Source organism: Sabethes cyaneus, chromosome 2 (genome assembly GCF_943734655.1).
Source record: "Sabethes cyaneus chromosome 2, idSabCyanKW18_F2, whole genome shotgun sequence".
Classification (NCBI taxonomy): Eukaryota; Metazoa; Arthropoda; class Insecta; order Diptera; family Culicidae; genus Sabethes; species Sabethes cyaneus.
The window spans coordinates 233,748,079-233,771,808 of NC_071354.1; the positions used below are offsets into that span (position 1 = coordinate 233,748,079).

The window sequence follows — 23,730 nt, forward strand, 5'->3', positions numbered from 1 at the left end:
ATTACCATCAAGGATCACTTCGCAAACTTACTCGGATGAAAGATTTGCTCTCGTCAGAGTTTGTCTTGCGATTGTTTATCTTGTTCAAGATGTCTAACCCAAGGTCAAATTATTGACCCGAGTCAATCAGTTTTAGGGTCTACCAAAGTTACTGAACTGACACAAAAGTGAGTAGGTACATAGTCACGCAGCTAGAACCGGAAGGATGTGATGCTATGATATAGCCTAGGGCTGACATTGTTGGAATGCGGTGAATCGATTAAACGTGTGTGAGCTGTGGCGTGGGTGCGAAAGCTAACAGATGACAGTGCTTGTGAAAGGTGGTTTTATGGAACGGTAAGGTTACGTGAGTGGAGACTTTCCGTGATTGCGGATCTGGCCAAGATTGGGATCATTGAGATGAATAATGGTACTCTTAATTAACATGATTATCTCTGCTAAACAGAATGCTCTACCAGTTGGGACAGAATATGTTATTATGATATTACACAGTTTGTGTTGTAGGTAGGCTGCCGCTAGACGCATAACAGTCCCAGTTGAAAATTTTTCGATATAAAATATCCTCGTCAGTTGAGTTTTTGTTGCGCAGAAAGCTCATATATCACACATTTTTCAGCCTGCTTCTATTTTGGGCCTACTCTCTGTCACTAATTCTTTCCAATATACACTACTATGGTTGCACAATCTTTTCCCGGTGATAAATTGGTTCTTCAAGTACAGGTAACTTGAAAACAGTGTAGGCCCAATAATTAGAAGCATGCTGAAAATATCATCCAAAACCCTAGTTTGTTTCCTTGTGAAAGGTGTCTTGCTTTCCTACGCAAGAATGAGTTGTTATGAAAATGCATCACTTAATTGACAGAACGAACGATTGAACAGAGAATCTCTTACTCCTCGTTAGGGTCAAATTTCATTACGAAGGTAAGGAAATAGCCTCATGACGAGAAAGAAATTTCTAATAATTTACAGCTTCTGTTTCCCAATTATACTGCCAAAAAACTTTAGGCATACGAACATTATGTATTATTGACGTTAGGCATAATGAAAGATAGGCACAATGGACGGTAAACATAATAAGACATAATAAATCTTTGCTTTCCTATGAATACGCACTTCGCACTTGAGCCAATCATTATACAATACCATCACTCATCACCATCAATGAGAACCGTGGCCGCTAATTGGACATGGAAGGAACATGGATTCATTTGGCATAATACTGTTTGGCATAACTGGCATAAAATATTAACAGAATAACGACCTTGCGGCATACTTCCGGAAAAAATGTTGACTTTTTATAAATAATTCAGGGTTGCACGCCGTGAGTGTTACCGACGACTTGCCGTCGGTAGGAATAGATCCCCGTAGAAATTACATCTGTCTAGGTTTATTCGCTTCCCTAGGTCTACCGACTCTTATTTATTTTTGCCTAACTCTCCTATTGACTTGCCGCGTTGGTACCGAATGGTCGAATAACAAATGACCGAATTTCAACAACATTCACAGAAAGCCGAAATTATATTAGGCCGAATTTCGAAAGACCGAATAACAAAAGGCTAATAAAACTGGGATGAATTTCACTAAAAACTTATCGAATAATATTGATAAAATAATGTTTTTATGGTCAATGTTAAGCTGGGTAAGCTATCATCAAAATAATAAGATATTTCCGCATTTTAGATAAATATCAAATAGTGAACCTCTGGTCGAGTTGGTAAGAAAACCATCCGTAGCTGATAGAATCGGCGGTAGATACGACCTGGACATTACATTATTTAGTCATGATAGTGTCCGAAAGCTTCAGGTAGACGTGTTTAAACATACTAAAAAAATAAAATTAAAAAAAATAAAAATAAACATACTTTCACTAACAATTTAGATAGAATTACGCATGCCCCAGATATTCAAAACGTCATATCTTCCAAACTACCAATATTGTTTTTTCTAGTTAAGTGATTCTTATGTAGAATTTTCTGGCGAACTTTTTAAGCATATTTATTTGAACATAAAATTGGGTTTTTTTTTAGATATCCGCATTTTTCGTTTTAAAATACAAAAAAAATGTATGATGTCAACACATTAGATAAAAACTGATGACATCATTCGATTGCACGGCCAAAAACGCATAGAAAAAATCAGAGGGGTTGTGTACAAGACACGACCGCATATATAGGTGACGCAGGACTACGTAAGTCTCTTTGTAGTGATAGTGGCATGTATTCATGCTTGTAATCATTCGATTCTTCATGTATACATGCTATATGCAACATATATACATGCTACATGCGTTGTATGTAACATTTATCAAAGTAGTAACATTGCATACGTTCAATTCTCAAAAGATTGTGCATTTGAAAACAATTTAACAAAATCAAGAACACAAACTATTACTTTCCTGCTACCTTACTGAAATTAAAGATTGTTTTTATTATCCATGTTTTCCCACGTTGAAAGGATTTTACCAATTCAATCCTATTTTATCAACAGCACATCTTTTCACTACACTTCTAATGAAACGGCAAGCATGCGTATTTATACCGAGTCGTATTATAACCGAACAGTACAGCTGTAGCACATTTTTCCAACACAGATATCAAATTCGCCGAGGTTTAATCGTTTCGCAGTAAAGAATTTGCGATATGTTGGGACAACGAACTTGTGTCATTTTTTCTGGCATACTTCCCTAACACAGACATCAAATTGGACTAGGTTTAATCGCGTTCGTAAGAAATCTGTTGGCACGAGGGGGCTTTGTTACTTTCTCTGGCGTACTTCCCAAGTAAGGACATCAAAATGGTCTAGGTTTAACCACGGTCCACGGTGTTAAGAAATCTTGTTGAAATGAGGAAACTTTGTCACTTGTTTTGGATTACTTCCCAAGCACAGATATCAAATTGGTATAGGTTTAGATCATCGTAAAGAATCTTCCAACCAATCACGAAGCGAGAATTCTGGTAAAACATAGGTTCATTATTTTGAATTTTTCAATAGTTCAACATCAAGAATTCATACTTTTCTCCATTTGGGTCAATTCTTAGAAGATTTTCCGAAAGATTGGTGTAAGAATATTGAAAATCGATCGGAAAACCGCTGAGCTATTAGCGCTCAAAACCTTTCATGTTTCGTGACGCTCGCATTTATCGATTTTTTGGAATGACACCCTATCTCAAAACTTGCCGTAAGATGTAGTCCTACGTCAAAAGTATATTGGCATGCCTTCACATCAAACTGTTTCAGAGATATATAAACCCGAAAAATGACTTTTTGACTCGAGTGTAAGAGCACTAAATGCTCTTTTGACGGACATTTGTGTAGCAGGAACTGATGAAACGTAAAGAGCGACTTCTGAAAGTTCAGGATGTGAGTCTTTACGACCTGTCCAATGCTTCCAGGTATCATAATTGTAGAGTCGGTGAGATTTTAGGTCCAGTGCGTTGATTTGCTTCTCAAGTCGGCTTTCTTGTCCAGAATTTGAAGTCGATGGCAAAGATCCTCCAAACAGTTGTGTCATAAAACTATCCAAAGTTGAAAAGACTGCTCTTTCAGTGCTTTTGTTCTCTTGCAGATGTACATTTTGAGACTTCAGAGATTTGATTCTTTCATAAGTTGCAGTGACAAAATTCTACGAAAATTTACAATTGCATGAAATATTCAAATTTTCAAAAACTTTGAATTGTTACCCTTGCTTCTTGTTTTTCTTCTGGTGAGAGGACAGATGACGAAAGGTAGTTTAACCTGGGATCCATTAATAATGCCGCTTTAAATGGTAAATTCTGTCGAAGCTGCACAAGTCTTCCTTTTAGAGAAGTTGCTGAAGACTTTGCTAATTCAGATGATTGCTGCTCAACTTCCATCATACATCGTAACCACTGAATATAAAATTCCGACAACGACATATGTTTCGCCTGCATTTCTTTAGTACAGACATAAATTGGATGTAAAGCGGTTTTATAATCGTGTATAAAACTCCAGTATTTTGAAAGATCTGGAATTAATTTACATTCCGTGTTAAAAGATATTGAATTATAGCGGACATTTTCTCACTGAGTTCACCGAACTTTGCACCCATACCTTTGAATAATTTCTCGTTTTCATAAAAATTAAGGATCATTTCATAAATCATATCGAAAAAGTTATATTTCACACTACATAAGAACATATAAGTACCAAAGTAAAGGCAATATACGTACGAAAATTTTGATAACAAATGTAATTCAATGGTTTTTAGAACACGCAACCTAATACTCTTGAATATATGATTAAGATATAACTTAATATTGCAATCATCTATACTGCTTTATAATCCAGAATCATGAGTTGTGTATGAGGACACGCACGACTGCAAAATAACTTATAGTTCACTTCGTTTTGACATACTCTAATCATTATCAATTCCAATGTAATACGATTTAATGTATACTTTTTATTACGATCTTGTGTTGTTTGGGTTGTCCTCCAACCACTTGTACAACTGCTACCGGTTCGAATTCAAGAGAAACACAACTGCTTTTAATTCCCTGGACCTGCCTCTCTGGATAGGCGTTACTCCCCATTTTGTTAACCACTCTTACCTTATGTCAAAATTTTTTTTTTTGCTAAATTTGGTGGATAACGGTTCACGCGTTCCGGAGTTATGGCGGAGTACACATACATACATACTCACGTTCACTGTTATATATTTAGACAAGGTTATTCTTGCTCAGCTTCCTCAGCTTCCACTGAATGATGAGAGAGGCGGGGGGGGGGGGGGGGGGGGTTGACAGAAACAGAAATAGAGATGGCGATAGAGAGAATAGAGATAGAAAATGCGAAACATGCGTCCACATCAATTTTGTAGAATTTATTTTATCAACTTTATCAACGTTATGAAAACCTTCCTTTACTTTTCACGAATATCCACAGTCCATGTTTCGTATTTTACTCGGAAATAGTTTGCATTTCGGAGCTCATTTAGCCCGCTGCTGCTGGTTGGTTTCATGTCAGCTCTTCCCACGTCAATATAAAATTTCCTTTCGGACGACGTTTTCAGTCATTAACTGAATGCCGACGTCCTACCTCATTGCTGCATGACTCCGATCGCCCGGGGCAGTAACCGTTCCTTTGTCAACCGTTTACCTGGTGACTGCTGACTGCCGGTAACGGGGGGAGTGCTTTTTCAGTGTACAGTGAAAACAAAGCTGAACTTTCACAATCCGCAGAATTATTTAAGCACGAGGGAAAAAGTTTTTCATTTCGTTCCCTACACTCTGGCAGTTCCAATTGCATGAATTCTGTAATTTTGCAGTGAACCATGATTTATTTTGCAATTGAAACAATTGCTCCGATATTAAAGTTTTGATTCCCATGATGGTTTAATCCGAAGAACAATTTACCGCAGCAACTGCAGAACACCCGTCTGCATAATTAAAATATCAATACACATCTGCAAATGTCACCGGAGCGCCGTGTATCATCAATCAGTCCAACCTGATTGCCTAAATGGAACGTCATTCAACCGGCTCCGGCGCGGTTGCCATCGGATCCTTGCTTGCATGGTGGTGAGGCATCGCCCACGCCTTCGGTTATGTTTCTCTGAAAATTTTTATCAATCCACCGAGCGGTTCAAAGCAACCTTTCCAATTAGATTGGGATTTTTGATTTTGATTAAAAACTGTTGAGTTGCTCAGTTTAACTCCAAAGCAAATTGATTTGTGAACCTTTCTCCCCTTGGGCTTACAAGCTTAATAGGCTTAATATCATTGAATGTGTAGCTTTTGCACAAGACAAATATAAAATCTGCCACTGGCTGTCTGGCTGGTGGAAGCTTGGTCTTGAGTTTTCCACTCTTGTCGGGACTTGGTTCTGGTCTGCCGTTTTTTTTCATGGGAAAAAAACGAGTGGTCCAGCCGGAAAATGTTTCCAATCTGCAATCTCCGTAACCTTTCAAGGCAGAAAAAGAATGATTTTACTAATGGCTTTCGAGTTGACTAAAATTGGATGTCAACTTCGGGCAACAGAGCCTCGCTTTTTGTTACGGCAAACTTTTAAAATTGGACAAACGAACTTTACCAAACCAGGCATGAAATAAGACACTCGGTCCCCGGTTGACTGAAGCACGTTCGTCGTACCTACATCGTTTGATAAAACGCCCAGGTGGAGGGAACAACCTACATGTATGGCAGGGAATCTTTTCCTAAAGTTCAAATTTTGCCGTTTCAGTGAATTCTTCGCTCTCGGTGGGAGCATGTGCTTTTGAAGGACAAGCGACTGTGTGCCACTGTATCCGCCGCAGGCACGAAACGAAAGGTTTAGAGAAATGTTGGCTTTCCGTTGTTCCGTGTTCTTCATTTGGAAGAAAATCTTCCTCTTTCGGTTGAGGAAATCCCTTTGGACTCGTTGAATGATTATGTTTCAGTTGTTGTCTTCGGGCGGCTTCCCGGTTTCGGCATACATACTATACTACCGACTACTGCTTCGAGTTGAGTTGAGTTGAGTTGAGGAGTGACAAGTGGATGTTCGTGTCAAGATATTTCCCTACTGGGATGATAACTGCTGAGAAAAACTTTTTCCCGGGTAGGTTTTTGCCGTTTGAGTTGGGGAAGAATAGAACTAAATTCTTTACACTGGAAGTGCTGTGCCAGTTGATGCTTTATAACGAAATTAAGTGTTTTTTGTGCTCTCAATTCTCTAATTCTAATTAAAATTCAGAGCAAGTATATTTTAACTGAGTTACGTTAGCATTATTGGACGATTGCGTACAATTTTCTTCGAAATGTAACGAACGAATCCGGACTTGATAGTAAAATCTTTGTAAACCAACATCTATCATATTGATTGAAACATTAACCAGGTAATCAAATATGCATGCACGTTCTAGCATTATTTTATCAGAGAACCGGTCTGCGGGCCCGTAAGGAAACAGTTCATTCATCATGCCTAATGGCAGAAACACAAGCACATGTTCCGATTGGAAAAGGGTCACCGCACAGGTGAGAGCATTTCTCTAATGAAACAGCCGTAAATTACAGTATGGGACAGGTTTCCAGTCGAGCAGAGCAGAGCAGAGCCTGCATGCGCCACTTGCACGGGGATCCTACGTGCCTCGTAAGATTAATGTTGTCAGGGCCAGGACTTTCCGGGCGAACATCTTTATAATTTGCCTCTGTTCGTGTTCGCAACTTCGTTTGAGCTTCGCTTCGCTACTATACGGCACTACGGCACGGGAGCTACACGGAGGATTATCATTCGAGCTTGCATTTCAACATCTCAGCTCAAGTACTTTTCGCTTCTGGTTGAGATAGGTTCCGACGGGTTTTATCGTAGACACAGATACACTGGTTAATAGCGCATGTTTTATGTATCCATTTGTTAATGGTTCTGTTAGGTAAATTATCTGAAAATTAAAACGAAGTAGTTTACAACCGTTCATTAAAGCTTTTATTTTAAAGTGTATAATATCATAAAAACACTTCCACTTCTGGTTTATGCTTGAATTATCTCTTTAAGATTGTGGTTTGATAAATTACAAACAATTGTTTTCCATTTATAGCAAGCCGTTATTTTGAGCTTAATCACTGCGTTATATCTATAAACAAGAACGAACAAGCTTGCCTCTCCAGATAGTTCGTTAATAATTTTTATTGCTCGTTTATTGGCTGGAAGTTGATCCTAGCCATAAAATAATCATTTCGGTTAGTGGCAGTATAACATAGCTTATTACAAACAATATTTTATTGGCTGTAAAATATTTTTATTTTGAATTTTCCTGTTGGCCCAAATTTCGACCCGGAATGGGAAACACTGGCGTGCCCAGGCACGTGCCCCACCTTCTCTTTAAAACTTAATATAAAACAACATAATTTATCTAACCCAGAAGTTCGCAGTTTTTAATATAAATTGTCACTTTTTTTGCGATGAGCAAATTAATTGCGTAAAAAATGTTTCAGTTTCAAATCCAGTTAATAAATTAAATTTTAAGTTTAGTTTCAAGCCAAATTGAACCTTAACTTGAAGCCTAAGTTCAATTCTATTTTCATGCCCAATTTCAACACTGATTTTAAGTCCTTAATTCTAATTTTAATTTTAATTCTAAATGCAATTCCAAATGCAATTTCAACTCCTACTTTAAATTCAATTTCAAGTCTAATTGCATATCCATTTACAAGTCAGTTCGGTTATGTTTTCATGCCTAATTTCAATACTGGTTTTAAGCCCTCAATTCTAAATACAATTCCAAATGCAATTTGCTACTTTAAATTCAATTTCAAGTCTAATCCCGAGCATGAGCGAAGAGCAAAATAATATCAAAATGTGTTATGGAAATCGGATAACACATATCAAAATTTGGTCCTGTTTTGGCTGACATAGTTGGTAAAATAATAGAAAATAATATCAAAATCTTGCTTTTTTGTCAAAAGAATAACTACTTGTGTTATTTTAATAACAAAACAATAACATGACCGTATTCAGAGTTTAGAATAACACATTTTAGTATTATTAAGGTATTGAATAACAAATGTAGCATATGAGATATTAAAAAATCATTTAATAAAATATTTATAACCCAAAGTTTTTTTTAATCCCTAAAAAAATTTATGATATATTTCGAATGTCATATTTAAGCTCAAAATAAGATATGATAACAAAATCAATTATTAAAGTCATCTTCAAACCACTGTTTTAAATATCTACTCAATAACAAAATGTGTTATCAATGTATCTCCATATCTATTCAATAACAAAATATAGCATTATAACACAGTTTGATATTGTTTTTATATTATTTTGCTTTTCACTCCTGCTCGGGATTGCATGTCTATTTACAAGTCTAATTACAACTTTGATTCTAAGTCCAACTTCATATAAAAAATCATGTCTGCTTTCATGCATTTAAAACGGTACTCAAGTTCAGTTTCAAGTCCGATGTCAAGTCCAGTTTTAAGTACAATCCAAAACCAATTTAATTTATATTCATTTTTAACTCCAATTTTATGTTAACTGGTGGGGGGAAACTCCCACGAAAAGCCGGTTCATTAATAACTTAATGATCTATATATTCTTTCTTGTTTGTCAATTTCTTATCTTTTATTGATAAAATTTATTCTAATTCTTTTATTGATAAATCAATTTCTTATGAAAATTTAAGTAAATTTTCTTAGCATATTCACAGTTGGATTACTAAATGATCTAGGTAGTCCGTCTCTAGCTACTTCTGGAGAAAAGCACGGGGGAAAACGTGACAAAAACTGAACGAGTAGCATAGAAAAAGAAGAAAAACTGCCATGAAAAGAGAAACATCGCGACATAATGGGAGAGAAAACGGAACGTAAAAAGAGAAAGAAGACAACGGGAGCAAAAAGGGAAAATGAGGCAAAACCCGATAGATAAAAGTAAAAAAGAAAGAAAAACGATATAGAAAATGAGAATCTGGACAGAAAAAGAGGAAAACAAAACAAAAATGTAAAGAAAAGAAGTAAGAGAAAAGAAAGGCGAGCAGGTAAATTGCGAATAGAGAACAGAAAAAGAGTCAAATGGAGAGAAAAAACGAGAGAGAGAAAACGAAAGATAAATGGGAGAAAATGAGAAACAGAATAATAAGAGGAAGAACGAAACAGGCAAAATCAACAAGAAATTGAAAAGAAGTTAACGAGAGAGGAAACAAAAAACGAAACAAAAGGTTTGAACAGCATGAACAGAAAAGCGAAAAACAAGACATTAGGACTGAAAAGGGTGAAAAACTGCACAGCAAAAGAAGAGGAGATACGAGGAAACAACGGACAAAAAAAAAGAAAAATGACAGCAAATGTGGAAAAAATGAACAACAAGAAAGGGAAAATGGAACACAACACAAGATAAACTAGAAGCAAATAGCGAGAAAGAAAAAGAAAACCGATAGAGGAAACTTTGAAAACGAAAAAAAGGTCAAACGAAATATAAAAGGAGAAAGATGAAAAAGATCGGAATGGCAAATGGGAATCGTATGGAAAAATGGGACAAAAAGCGAAGAAAAGTAAAATAAAATAACGGACTTAGGTAAACCTGGACAGAAAAACATGAAAAACTGGAGACAAAGAAGGAAAACTGGAGTGCCAAATCGAAAAAAGAAGCCAAAAACAGATCAAACGGGAGAGACGAGAGACGGGAGATGGATCCAGAAGAATTAAATTCGATTAGACGAAGATGAAAACTAGAAACGAGAAAGAAAATTACAAAAAATGAATGAAAAACAAGAGGAATAACTGGATTGTGAAAGAGAAAAAATGTAACGGGAAACTAAGAAAAACGTAAAGATGAAACAGAAAACACGGGACAGAAAAAAGAAGTATTTACCTAATTCAAAAATGTATTATCTCAGGAACCAAACAGTACGCCTCTTAGCAGTAAGTAAATTTTCTTAGCATATTCATAGATGGATTATCAAATATTACTGGAAAAATGGGATAAAAATGGGATGAAAAAAAGAAATATCATAACATGTGAGGGAAAATGCATCGTAAAAAGAGAATAGAAGTAAATATAGAATAAATACAAGAATAGAAGTAATCGAGAGAAGAAAAAAAAACAAGGCGAAGAAAGGGGAAACTGAACAGAAAAAGAGGGAGAACGGAAAAGAAAAGAAAAGAAAAAAGAAAGAACAATTAAAAAACGAAGAAAACGGCAAAGAAAATGATGACAAATAGGTTAGAAAAAGAGAAAAATGGAACAAAAAAGAAAAAAATGGGATAGAAAAGGAGAAAATACGGAAGCAGGAAAATTGAGAAACGAGAACAGAAAAAGATGAAAATGGAGAGAAAAAAAAAGAAAACTGAAGACAAATGGGAGAAAACGAAAAACAGAATGTTACAGAAAAGGGAGAAAAGCAGGACATAGTAAGAGGTAAAACGAAACAGACGAAAACAACAAAAATAGAAAAGAAGTTAATGGGACAGAAAATAAAAAAAAACAAAGTGGAAAAGCATAAGCATAAGCATAAGCATAGGATACCGCCCGTGTGCTGCTACTCCGTTATTGACCAGGACCGATGAAAATTGATGGCATAATGATGGCTGGAAAAAAGCATACAGCACGCTATTCCTCATTATGCAACCTTCTCTGGTCCCTGCATGCTGATTAATACCGACGCCAGCCACGTCCGAATGCGGGTCCTGGTGGGATGGGAAGGAATGTTAGTCCAATACTTGTTGCTACTAAAGACCAGGGAATCCTCTGCATCTTCACAAGTATTTCGGGAAAGGAATTGTTGTTAGTAGATGGGGAGAGTTATATGAGACTAACCTGACTGTTCAAAAATTTTCTGGTAAAGCCAGTAATTACGAAAATTAAGATACCTTTAAAAAATACCTTTTAATAAATTTAATATAATGCCATTGGTGCTCATATACAACCATAATTTGATAATTTATATCTAAAAATATTATGCACATGCGAGATTTAAAGTGACTCGAAAACCTCGTGACAAATTTGAATTTATTATACCTGAAAACAAAAATCAGGCATAATGAAACAAGCCAATATAGTTCCTAAGTTGATAAGCATTTCCTCCTATCAACGCTAATATGCAGAGATATAGCGCCCTACATGCTTAATAATAAAAAAAAAAGAATGGAAAAGAGAAAAAACTGGCATGAAAATGAGGAAAAATGGACGAAAAGAAATCAAAAAACCAGACAAAAATCGGGATTGAAAAGGGCGAAAAACGGGACAGAAAAAAAAAGAAAAAGAGATACAAAGGTGGGGAAACAAAACTAGGGAAGCTGCCACGACTAAGGCTGCTAAGACTAAGGAAAAACCTAAGATAGAAAGAAAAACTGAAAAAAGAAAGAAGGAGCAAATGGAAAAAAGGAGCTAAAAAAAGAATAAACGTGACAGAAAAGAAACCGAATCAAAAAACCGGGGCATGTAAATTAGGAAACAAACGGATTAGACGCAGACAAGAACGAGGAGAGTCGGAGGAGAGACGAAAACTGAAAACGAAAACAGGCAAAAGGAAAAACGAAAGAGAAAAGACGGAAAACGAGAAAGAAAATTACAAAAGAAATGTGTGAAAAACAAGATGATAAACTGGACTGAGAATTTGAAAAAATTGGATACGAAATGGAGAAAAACGGAGCAATGAGACAGTAAACGCAAGAGAACAGAAAAAAACGAGAGTAAAAAAAGGAAAAATGGAAGAAAAAACAGAAAAGTGAAAGCAAAGACCAAGAAAACGGAACAGAAAAGAACCACAAACGGAACAAAAAGTGGACTGGAAAAAAGAAATAAAGGAACAGAAAAGAGGTAAAACGTGTAAGAGAGTAAGACGTAATATGTTCACCCTAATTTCAACGGATTACCTGCGAATAGCCGAAACACAAATGGCCGAAATTACAAATGGCATAATATATCTAATGGCCGATTCACGAATGACCGAATCACAAAAGGTCGAAACAAAAATGGCCGAACAGCATATTCGGCCGAAAATATTCACGACCTTCAACCTGCAAAAACGTTGGGTATATGGTGTCCTTACTCGCTGTCGCTCGTTCGGATTTAACTAAGGGATAATCCCTACTAGTCAGTAACCCTAGGAAAATGCGTGCACGTAAATAGAACTGGTTTCTGCAGGGAGGCTGCCCCCCGCAGTGGCCGGCGCTTCCGACGGCGGGCTATCGGCGCACATTCGCGGCATGCGGCCATCTCGCCCTGAAACATCAAGGAAACATTTGCTACTAACACGGTAAATAGGTGTCGCACCATATAATGAACGAAGTTCATTTGCGTTTAGGGGAACAAAAAACTATCGATCATCTATACTCTAGTGAATAGTTGTGTTGCTTTTTCGTTTAATGTTAAATTAAAGTTATTTGTTAATTACCGTTCTGGTTCAAACTTAGAACAGTCCCAAACTTCGAACACTTAGAATAAAATGCTCGTTAGTATCGCTAATATGATAAAATGTTATGCGTATCGTATACCACCGTATTCGTTATAATGTTCTCTATCCGGAGGAATAGCGTGACATTATAACAGGAAGAACGAAACAAATTAAAAAAAGAAAAGAAGTTAATCGGACAGAACCCAAAAAGCGAGACTTGAAAAGAGAAAAAACGGCCTTGAAAATGAGGAAATGGGCAGAAAAAGACGAAACAGAAAGAGAAATAACGAGATTGAAAAGTGCCAAAGTGGGACAAGAAAAAAAGGGAAAGTGGAAATAGTGGGCACTAGCAAGGAAAACCGACAAAGAAAGGGTGGGTAAACGAGACAAGAGAGAAGACGAGGGGAGACGGGACCGGAAAAAAAGGGAAAAACGTGGCAGAAAAGGTGAGAAAATGGGATAAAAAGAGGGAAACTGAGATAGTAAAAACAACAGAAAACAAGAGAAACCAAAAGGCAAAAGAAGAGAAAAACGGAAACGAGGAAAACGGGTAAGAGGTAAAACGGGATATAAAAGGAGAAATATGGGACAAAATAAGCATGGGAAATGGATAAACCAAAGCAAAGCGTTGGTTTATAAAAGTTTTTGAGACTTAACCCTTCATCATCAATAGGCTTCGCAGCCGGTGGTTAGAGTGCAGGGCAATTACGGAGCAAGTGCAACGTTCCTACTGACCCTTGCAGCACCGATCGCTCAGCCGAGATTCAAACATACAACGACTGGCTTGTTAAATCAGTTAAATCGTACCTAGAAGCTACCTGGACGGGTAACGGGAAATGGAAATTGGATGGAAAAATGGGACAGAAAAAGGATACAAGATGAACAGGAAAGAGCGACCTACTAAGGAAAAACGGAAGGCAAAAAAACGAAATCTAGAGAGCAAATGGAAAAAGTAAGCTAAAAATAGAATAAACGTGACAGAAAAGAAGAGAACCGTGGCATTTACAAGAGGAAAAAAACGAAACATACGAAGATGAAAAACGAGAGGGATTAGAGTCAGAACACAGGAAACGAAGAAAAACGGAACAATGAAATAGAAAACACGAACAGAAAAAAAGAAAACGGGGGAAAACCAGAAGAAAAAAGCAGAGAAGTGTGAGCAAAAACCAAAAAAAACGGTACAGAAAGGAAGAAAAAACGGAACAAAAAGTGGAAAATCTGGACAGGAAACGAGAAATAAAGGCATAGAAAAGAAGTAAAACGTGTGTAAGACGAAATATATCAACCCTGATTTCAAGTAAAACTTCGTTCTAAATTAATCTCGTTTCCTTGTCTGAATTCAAGTCCAAGTACATGTCCACTTTTAAACCCAATTTCAGGTCCAATTTAATTCCTATTTTAAATCAAATTTTAAGTCAAATTCTAAAGTCTGATGTCAAATAAAAACTACAAATTCTCTTTTAAGTCCGATCTCCTGTATAATTCTGAATGAAGCTTCTAGTCCGAATCACTCCAAATTCAAATCCAATTTGATATAAAACATCAAGCCCAAATTAGTCCAAATTCAAGTCTAATTTAACACCATGCCAAGTCAAGTTTGTTCGCAAGTACAATTTCAACTCTAATTTATAGTCCAGTTCCAAGTCTGATTGTTGTTCCAATTTCAAATTTGATTTTAAATCCAATTGCACTCAAAGGTCGGTAGCCATTTTTCTGATATAAGTAATAATAATTCGCCATCCCACAATTTCCCAATTTTCGAGGCCAAAACATGTCCTGGTTACGCTAGTGATGGGAACGTTCGGCAAACAGAAAACAATTTTCAAATCACCACCCAGCTGGATAATCGCCAATGTGTGCATGCATAAATTTTGAATTTACGCATTGCAACGTTTTTTTTTGTCGAATCACTGCCATTTGTCCCGAGCGACATGCACAATCAGTGGATCAGAACAGCGGATGATGTTTTCATTTCCATTAAATCGGTGAAATACAGGATGCAGTACAACAGCATATGGTCATGGACAATGGATTACGGTTACGAACAGAACGTTCGGTTCGGTGGCAATTTCAATCGTCAATCGTACAGTTTGTGCCCAGTGCACAAAACCATAAAATGCTCCAAACTAAATCCCAGGATAGCATTTTCGGTTGAAAGCCCTGTTCCGGTTTTTACGGCCCGTTTTGGGTCACATGCTTTTTGTGTCCCAAAATGCAACTCATTGCATAATTCATAATGGAAAAGGTCGAGGGCATTACCTACATGAATGTTGCAGTTTCCGATAACTCCCTCACGGGATGCAACAGAGCAGAGACTCCACTATGGAATCCGGCTAGCTTAGAGGAGGTACCATAACTTTTGCTCTGCATGTGTCCCCATTTAGTTACATTTACTATGGAGCTAACGAATAACGTTATCCAAGCGTTGAAACGGGTGTATTCGTACCTCTACCTAGATTAACTGCCTTTTCAAGGGTTGGCAGTCCTTGGCCGACGTCATCGTCGTTGGTTATGAGTTTTTCCTCCCTTTACTCTTCCGGATTTCATTATGCCGGCGACTCCATCTTTCAAGCGGAGTTTGTTGCGGCTCCCTCAAGTGTGCAGTCTATATGCTAAGTGGCTGCATTAATTTCACCACACCTCGCTCGAAAAGAGGCCAGATTGCATTCATTTGCCATCCATCCGAGTCGCTGCCACCGAACCGCCGACGACGCCGACGCCGCCGCCGGCGGTCGACTAGCCAAATCATCACCGTGTATGCCGCAGATGCTTTTATATTGGCATCTGGTGCACCACCCAGCAGCCAGCGGCAAACTGGTTCCAAATCCGGTAGGAAGGTGGCACGGCACGGTGCGGTGCTGCTGCACCATCGAAGCACTTAAATTATTTTTCATTCATCCCGCTAGATCCTTTCCCGCTAGACGATGAAGTGAGTTTTCCGTCCCGTGAAGCTTTTCCATTCATTCGGCTGCTATCTTGAAAATCGGTAAAAGTATACTCGAAGCAAGCGAAAAAAGTGTTGAATGGATGAATGGCGTACTTATCCTCGCTTCCGAAGCACCAACGTGCGCCGGCGGAAATGCAGCCGAGTAGACGAATCGACGAGGAAATTGTTTTCTTGCAGCTTCAGTTTCGGCCGTGCCGTGTGTTTGCCGAATTGAATGTCGAAAGTGAAAAGAGTTTTATGTCAAAAGTCAGCTGTTTGGGAGGGAATTGGCTGCCCTCCTTGTCTTATACAATGTAGCTACGAATGCAAGGCTTAGACCAGTGAAGGACGTGCTGAGTTCAACTGACTACTTAACATCGGTCGGAAGATTTGTGTTCACAATTCAAGGATTGTGTGGATAGAGAAAACAATGAAGTTTTGTTATCTAACTTTTATTTCTACTAATCATGTGATCAGCTCTATTGATACTGTCAACATCGGTCCTGCTGACTTCTGTACCACACTCATTAGTTAATCGCTAATTAATGTCATATTCGATTTGTCGTACATTCGAATCAGATTCACACTGGACATGATTTGTCAATTTGTTCATTATAATTTATATATATCACAATACGAAAACTAATTGTTCTGCACTCAACAACCAATTTCAAACCCGGGAAGTCATTCTCATTCATTATTTGATTGGTTTTATATGCACAGCAGAGCAAGAGTGTCAACCGCATAAACCGGGTAAATCAATTTTTCGTTTTGGGTGTATCTACAGCATATTTTGGTGCGTTAAACAACTTCCGAAGCTGCGGAAGTTGCCAAAATCCTATAGGTTACTTCGAAATTATATAGCGGAAAACATTAAGCTGTCACGCGCAAATTGACGTGCTGATTTACCCGGAACATGGTTAGCAACCAAAATTTGGTTTTAACGATGCAATCAAGCTAATGACTATTTTTGCCTGAAATTACACTCAAACGAAGCTCAAGTCTTGATTTTCAATGTTGAAGTGTTTTAAGAAAAGTTCCCAACAGCGCTGCTTCTAATGGTATTGCACAAGCTCAAACATAATATACTTTAATCCCTGTTTCGACAAATTATGCATCCCCAGAACCCGCTGTAGATCACATTCCAGATCCACATTGTCGGTAAAAGACCTCTGCCCGATACACATAATATGCTCCACTGAATAAACTGCGACCGGCCAACTCCACCGGAAGTTGAGCTGCGGTCCATCCATTTTTCAACGCAGTCATTGCCTCCTTGGTCCTCGCTCTGGCAACGCAGCGCAGCAACGGGAGACAAATAACGTTGCTATCCAGCGGAACAAATTTATGGCACTTTCTTTTATTGTTCAAACAGAACATTATTGTGTCGCCTGTTTGTCGTTGGATGCCCCAAGATAGACGGAAAGACACAGACAGACCGTGTGGAAAAACAAGGGACAACTACAAATCTTTTCCAGCTCTAGGAGCTGAGTGCCAACGTCGGCGAGCTTTCCGTCGTGTGCCGTTTTGGCACGAAAAACTGGAACATTATTTTCTGTTTTTACTGCTCGGGGTTTTGTACGAAATATTGACAGAAATATTAACATAAACATATTTGATCGAATCAATCCCACCAACGCGATTCATAATTAATGACGCGAGCAAACGTTAATTATGTCTAATTAGCAAACAGCTGTTAATTTCATGCTCACTCACTGGGGTTCATACTCTGTCGCCTGCAAAGTGTCGGAACGGTTCTTAGTGTCGCATCGTTGGTTGCTCAGACAGAAACAAGCTTTACACACAAATATGCTTCCGTGGTGGTGCTTGTGGTGGTTGAATGCTTCCCAATACTAAGCGGATTAGTTTTCTGAGTTGAATGCTCTCAGCACTGACTGACTGACTGACTGACAGACACAACGGAGATAAAATTATGTGCGAAAATGTTACGCAGTATTTCCCTCTACGGCGAAGTGAAACAACAAGAAGAAAAAAAACCCGATTTAATCCACCTAGTGGTGAAAGGAACCTTTGTTATACGGTCTTACTTGCTATTTGAGATTGAAATCGACACGTCTTCGGAACATAATGCATCTATTGGTTAACGTTGCGTGGTGCATTGGTTTTCATAAAATTTTTGGAAATTGAATAATTTTACAAAATTTAAACAAAATAGCAGCACCTATAAATTTTGATAGATCCTTTTTCATGAAATTACTGAGTAAGGGTAAGCTGGTTGTTACTAATTTGAGTAAGTGCAAGTAAAAGCAAGTTATAAGAGGAAATATTATTCTTTAACATATACATTGCGTAATAAAAGTCTAGTTTATAGGTTTTTGAACTACGCATAAATTTCTGTAACGCCATTATTTTTGATTGACATCAATAAAGTTTTCTTGAATAAATTTCATCAATTTTTATTAACCTTCGATTACTCACGCTGTACAACACGCATTTTGTACAACACGTGTAGGTTTTTGAATGCCATATTGTTATAAAGTTACAAATCTCTGTTTAACACGTATATTCTTCAATTACCTTGTTATGAGCAAAATGTCATAATTATTCAATGCATTAATACTTTAAATTGTTGGGCAAATAGATCAGCATAAACTGACATCACAGAAACGAAGCAATCAGCATGTGAGTTGTACGGCGATTGGCCCTGGAAGTTTCTCTCGTTTCTTCATATGAAAAAATGGTGTCTGTATGCAGCAACACAATCAGCAAATATAAAATGTTTAAAATGTATCTGTTGGTAGTCGAGTCATTCGGGGTCAAAATTAAGGCATTTTTTTAATCAAAGTTCTACAGTACCTAAACAAACAAACATAGAGGTATATACTATATTCATCAAAGTTGGGTATTTTTACTATTTATACAATTTTGCAATACATGAAAAAGGAATACAACAATTACAAAAAGAGCTAAAATAGAAAAAAACTGATCTTACAAATTCATATACAATGAATAAGATTTTTCTCTCTTCGCTTAATAGATAGAAGGTTACTGTATTCAACAAAATTTCTTGTAATAATATGTTCTAAAACTTTGCAGAACACATCAATGTGTTATATTGAAACTGAAGAAAAATAATTTTTTTATTTCACTTTTAGGGGGATTAATCAAAATTTAAATTGCACCAGACGATAGAACTTTCAATTTTAAGAAATTCTTCCGAAGGTTCCATAAACTTAAAACCAAGTTTTCCCAGTCAAAATTCTAATGCGCATGTCTTTTTGGCTTTGGGCCATTGTGCGCGCGAGTAACCGAATTACAAAAGTCGGCGCGAGTGTTGGAGGGTTAATATCTTTTGATCGGCAAAACCGATTCTTCTGAAATTTTGCAGATATATTTGTAGCATTAAAATCTCTAATTTGATGCCAAAATAATTCATACTAGATAAATCATCTTAGATGAAATGGTTATAAATTATTATAAATTTTAATGTGTTGTATTCAATTGATCATAACTTTCAAATTAAACATCCAATCAAAAAACAAATCAATAGTGATCTATTAGGTTATGTTAGCTGTCAAATGAGACTAATAGCGTCTAAATCGGTTTGGTCATTTCTAAGAAACAGGCGATAATTATTACCTTGTCAAAACAGGTTTTTTAAGCATAACTTTTAAACTGATTGTTTGTTTTCAATAAAATTTATCCGAAAAATTTAGTGTTAACAAGAGCTTTCATTCGATACCAAGATCGTTGAAATCGGTCATTTGGGTCCGGAGAAAATCGTGTCACGTAATTTTTACTTTTTTACTTATAACTTTTAAACGAAATGTCGGACCTCGAAACAATTCAATAGTGATATACTAGGCAATAATATCTTTCAAACAAAAGTAATAGCGAACAAATCGGTTCAGCCATCTTCGAGAAATAGGCGATAGAAAAGTTACGCCCCGCACATACATACACACATACACACACACACACACACAGACATTGCTCAGTTCGTCGAACCCTGTCGATTGGTATATGTGGCTCGGCCCTCCGGGCCTCGGATCAATTTCGTGTTTTTCGACCAATTCCTAAACCTTTGTTATAGTATAACAAAGGTAAAACAAGAAAGAATTTATTGTACCCCTCTCGTTGGTAGTAAGATAATTTATACTGTGCAGATAACTCAACCTTTTTGTAAACATCATGTTTTTTGTTGTTGTGCAAAAATGTTTGATCTAAAACTGTCTTGTGAGTGAGAAAATGAAAAAAACCTACATTGAATCAATCAACGTCTTTTTGGAAGGTCAAATTGATTTATTTGATGACTAGTATTCTAGTATACTTACAGGTAAACAAATTAGAACAGCAAATTTTGAAACCTTTTTAGTCTTGAAGAATTTTTCAGAACTTCTGATTGTACCAGTCCGAAAGTATTCTAATTAAGTGATAAAACAATGATTTTTTACCTCGTAGAAAAGTCTATTTTTGAGTGCACATAACTGTTCACATTTACGAATGTGATCATTTCATTTCTTAAAAGTAAAGTAATTCCTTACAATGAGGCATAGTGTCTGTGTGTACCTACGGTCGAGATACCAAACGCTAAACGGAAAAGCTTAGAAACTTTCGCTTTGTCATGGGAAATATACTTTTTACTACGATGGTGCCCTTGGCACTGACGTGCCCAGACTTTGGTGAAAGGTGGTGCACCAACCTTTTACAGCATGTCGCTGTACCGGGTTTTTGGGCTAATTGTGTTTATACAACTTAACTTTATTCCAGACATAATTTTAGTGCACTCGAACATATTCTCACTGGCGTGCCCAGCCATAAATAGTTGAGGCACCGATCTTTTAGAAGCATGTTTAGGTTTAGAAAGATCACGTAATCGTTGGATTTATTTTTACGCGATTAATTTACTTATCACTAAAATATCGGTCGATCACCTTACAAACTCAGAACCAGGGATGCATGCAGTGGATCACTTTGACTCAATTTTAATTCATTCTACCACCGTAAATACAAAAGATACAGCAAAACTTGATTCAGCAATATTGTAGATAATAACTCCTTCTATAAATGTCCCATACATAATGTTTCAAAATTTCACTTGGTTGAGATGCCTGCTCCGGATTTCTTGGGTACAGTATGAGGATTTTTTACAAGAAATTTTGTAGAGAAAACGGGACACATGATCCAGTTGGATAAGCCAATGGACTTGAAACTATAATTGAAATTAGACATAAAATTGGACTGGACATAAGATTAGAATTTGGATTTAAATTTGAACTTGGATTCGCACTTGAACGTGGGCTTGAGGTTGGAATTGAAATTGGACTCAAAATTGTACTTGAATTTCGACTTGGAATAGGTATGAATTTGGACTTAAATAGGATCAATTTAGACTTGAGGCGTGACCTCAAATCAAACTTGAAAGTGCACTTAAATTTGAAATAGAACTTGAAAAAAGACATGAAATAGGACTTAAATTGGATTTGAAATCAATCTTAAAATTGGAGCTGAAACTGCATTTGATATTAGACATGAAGACTTGAAATAGGAATTAAAATTCAGCTTGAAATTAAAATTAAATTAGACCTAAAATTAGACCTAAAAAACTTGAAATTTCATTCAAAATATTTTATCTGTAATTTGACTTGAAATTGGACTTTGTTTTGGGTTAATTGAGACTTTAATCTTTACCTAAAATTGAACTTAAAATTGAACTCGAAGTTGAACATAAATTTAGTCTTCAAATTTGACTTGAAATTAGACACAAAACAGAAGCTTAAACGGGATATTAATATTTTTGAAACGGTGGTTCTACAACTGATGGAGGGACGCACTATGGGCCAGAAATTAAAATTGCGGGACAAAAATATTTGCGTTTAAACAGCATGTCTCAGCTCAATGTGGTCTTCGGCAACTTTTTGAATAAAAAACTGATGCATATTTTGAAGGGGTAGTCCAATATTTAAGCGTTACTTAAACAACAATTTAAGTAATAACCTTTTGAGTAAACTTTTTTTCACCTTTTTGGTTTCAAAATATTAAAGATAAACCAATTTCAAGTAATTTTTTTGAAGATATGAAACTTCTACCTTTTACTCATTTTCAGCAATAGATCTTTGTTTATAAACGACCCCTCAAATCACATTTCTTCTTGTAATATGTTTATTTCAACAGACAGCTCAATGTGATGTTCTAGAAAATATTTTGCACATGAAAGAGGAATATTTTTGCTGAAGACTGTTTTGCTTTATATGCAAGAATTAATAAGATATAACTGATTTTAGGTTGAAAACCGTCTGATGAAAAATCCGAATATCTTAGCCATCTGCAAGTATCTGCAATTAGTTTGCATACCAATTTGTAGGGAATTATTAAAGCTATCTGCCCAAATGTGTATTTCAGAGAATAGCTGGGAATACCTGGGAATAGTGCGGATTTTTTTTTCATACATTTTATAACTTAATAAATATGCGTCCTAGCGTCAAAGAGTCTTCACAGAAAATATGTATTTCAACATACTGAATAACTTCGAAGAACATTCAAAAGCAATAAAATAATCGTGTGCAAAGTTATTGAGTGTAATTGATTTTTAAGTGCTCTTTTTTAACACATCATCATATTTCGCAACCGGTAAGAGATAGATAGTTACTTTATTCAGCAAAGTTGCTTATTTTAGTATGTTCTGCAACTTTTGGAGAAAAATACTTTTTTTTAAATTATTTAAGAAAACAAAAGTTTGTATCACCCTAATAGGTGAATTCATGGTCACCCTAATAGTGCAGGAAGATGCGCTATATTTTATTATTTTGTTTCTCCGAAGACACCACCCTTGAACAAATACACATTTTTCATCAGACGGTTTTTAGCCTAAAAATAGTTATATCTTATTAATTAATGCAGAAAAAGCAAAACAGCCTTCAGCAAAAATATTCCTCTTTTATGTGCAAAATGTTGTCTAGAACATCACATTGAGTTATCTGTTGAAATAAACATGTTACAAGAAGAAATGTGATTTGAGGGGTTGTTTATAAACAAAGGTCTATTGCTGAAAATGGGTAAAAGGTAGAAGTTTGAAATCTTCAGAAAACATACTTGAAATTGGTTTATCTTTAATATTTTGAAACCAAAAAGGTGAAAAAAAAATTTACTCAAAAAGTTATTACTTAAATTGTTGTTAAAGTAACACGTAAATATTAGACGACCCCTTCAAAAGACGCATTATTTTTTCATTCAAAAAGTTGCCGAAGACTACATTGAGCTGAGACACGCCGTTTAACCGCCAATGTATTTGTCCTGAAATTTTAATTTCTGGCCCATAGTGGGACGGTAGGGGAAAGTAATGAATTTTTTTTAGAGTGGTGGGACAAGAGCGGGAAGGTGAAAGGGGGCTATTGGTAACTACGCTTAACAAGATACGTATTTCGCCTACGACTTGCAGGCTTCATCAGTGTCTGTCTTTTTTTATTTCATTTCAGGTTTCGTATTCTACTAAAACACTCCAAAAACTTCAGTCACTCACATTGCTAATTAGCGCAAATGATTTCCATTTACTTCCGTCGTTTAGATTTCGATAATCTGGTTTTATCATGGTTTTGCGCAATACCAAGGTGATACAAGCCAAAAACGTCTTATAGCTAGCTATAAAACAAAAATAAAACTGTTAATAACACAAATTTGTTGTGTTAGTTTTATGGCGCTATTCATATAGTAACACCCTGACCAAAGAGATTTATTGCTGTTTTATGAAGAATATCAGAGTTGAACAATGAAATCATTTTTTTGCCGTTTTCTAGCTTTTTTTTGTCACCAAACAATGTTATTATTAATCGATTTTCATGTCAGAATGCAACAGAATGATTTGCTAGAAACTAACATCGAATCAAATATATTTACTGTTTAAACAACTGGTTTTTAGAAACAGACGAAATTTTGACGGCACGTTAATTTTAGCCATTTATCATTCCTATAGCTGTACGAAAAAATTTAATGCGCATTTGCTGCACAACTAGGG

The 23,730-nt window shown here is 36.4% G+C and overlaps 1 protein-coding gene across 1 annotated transcript in view; it reads right to left on the reverse strand.

Moving 5' to 3' along the window:
• LOC128737954 (division abnormally delayed protein) overlaps positions 1–23,730 on the reverse strand; it is a 341,312-nt gene that overhangs the window by 56,372 nt on the left and 261,210 nt on the right. The window lies entirely within an intron of this gene.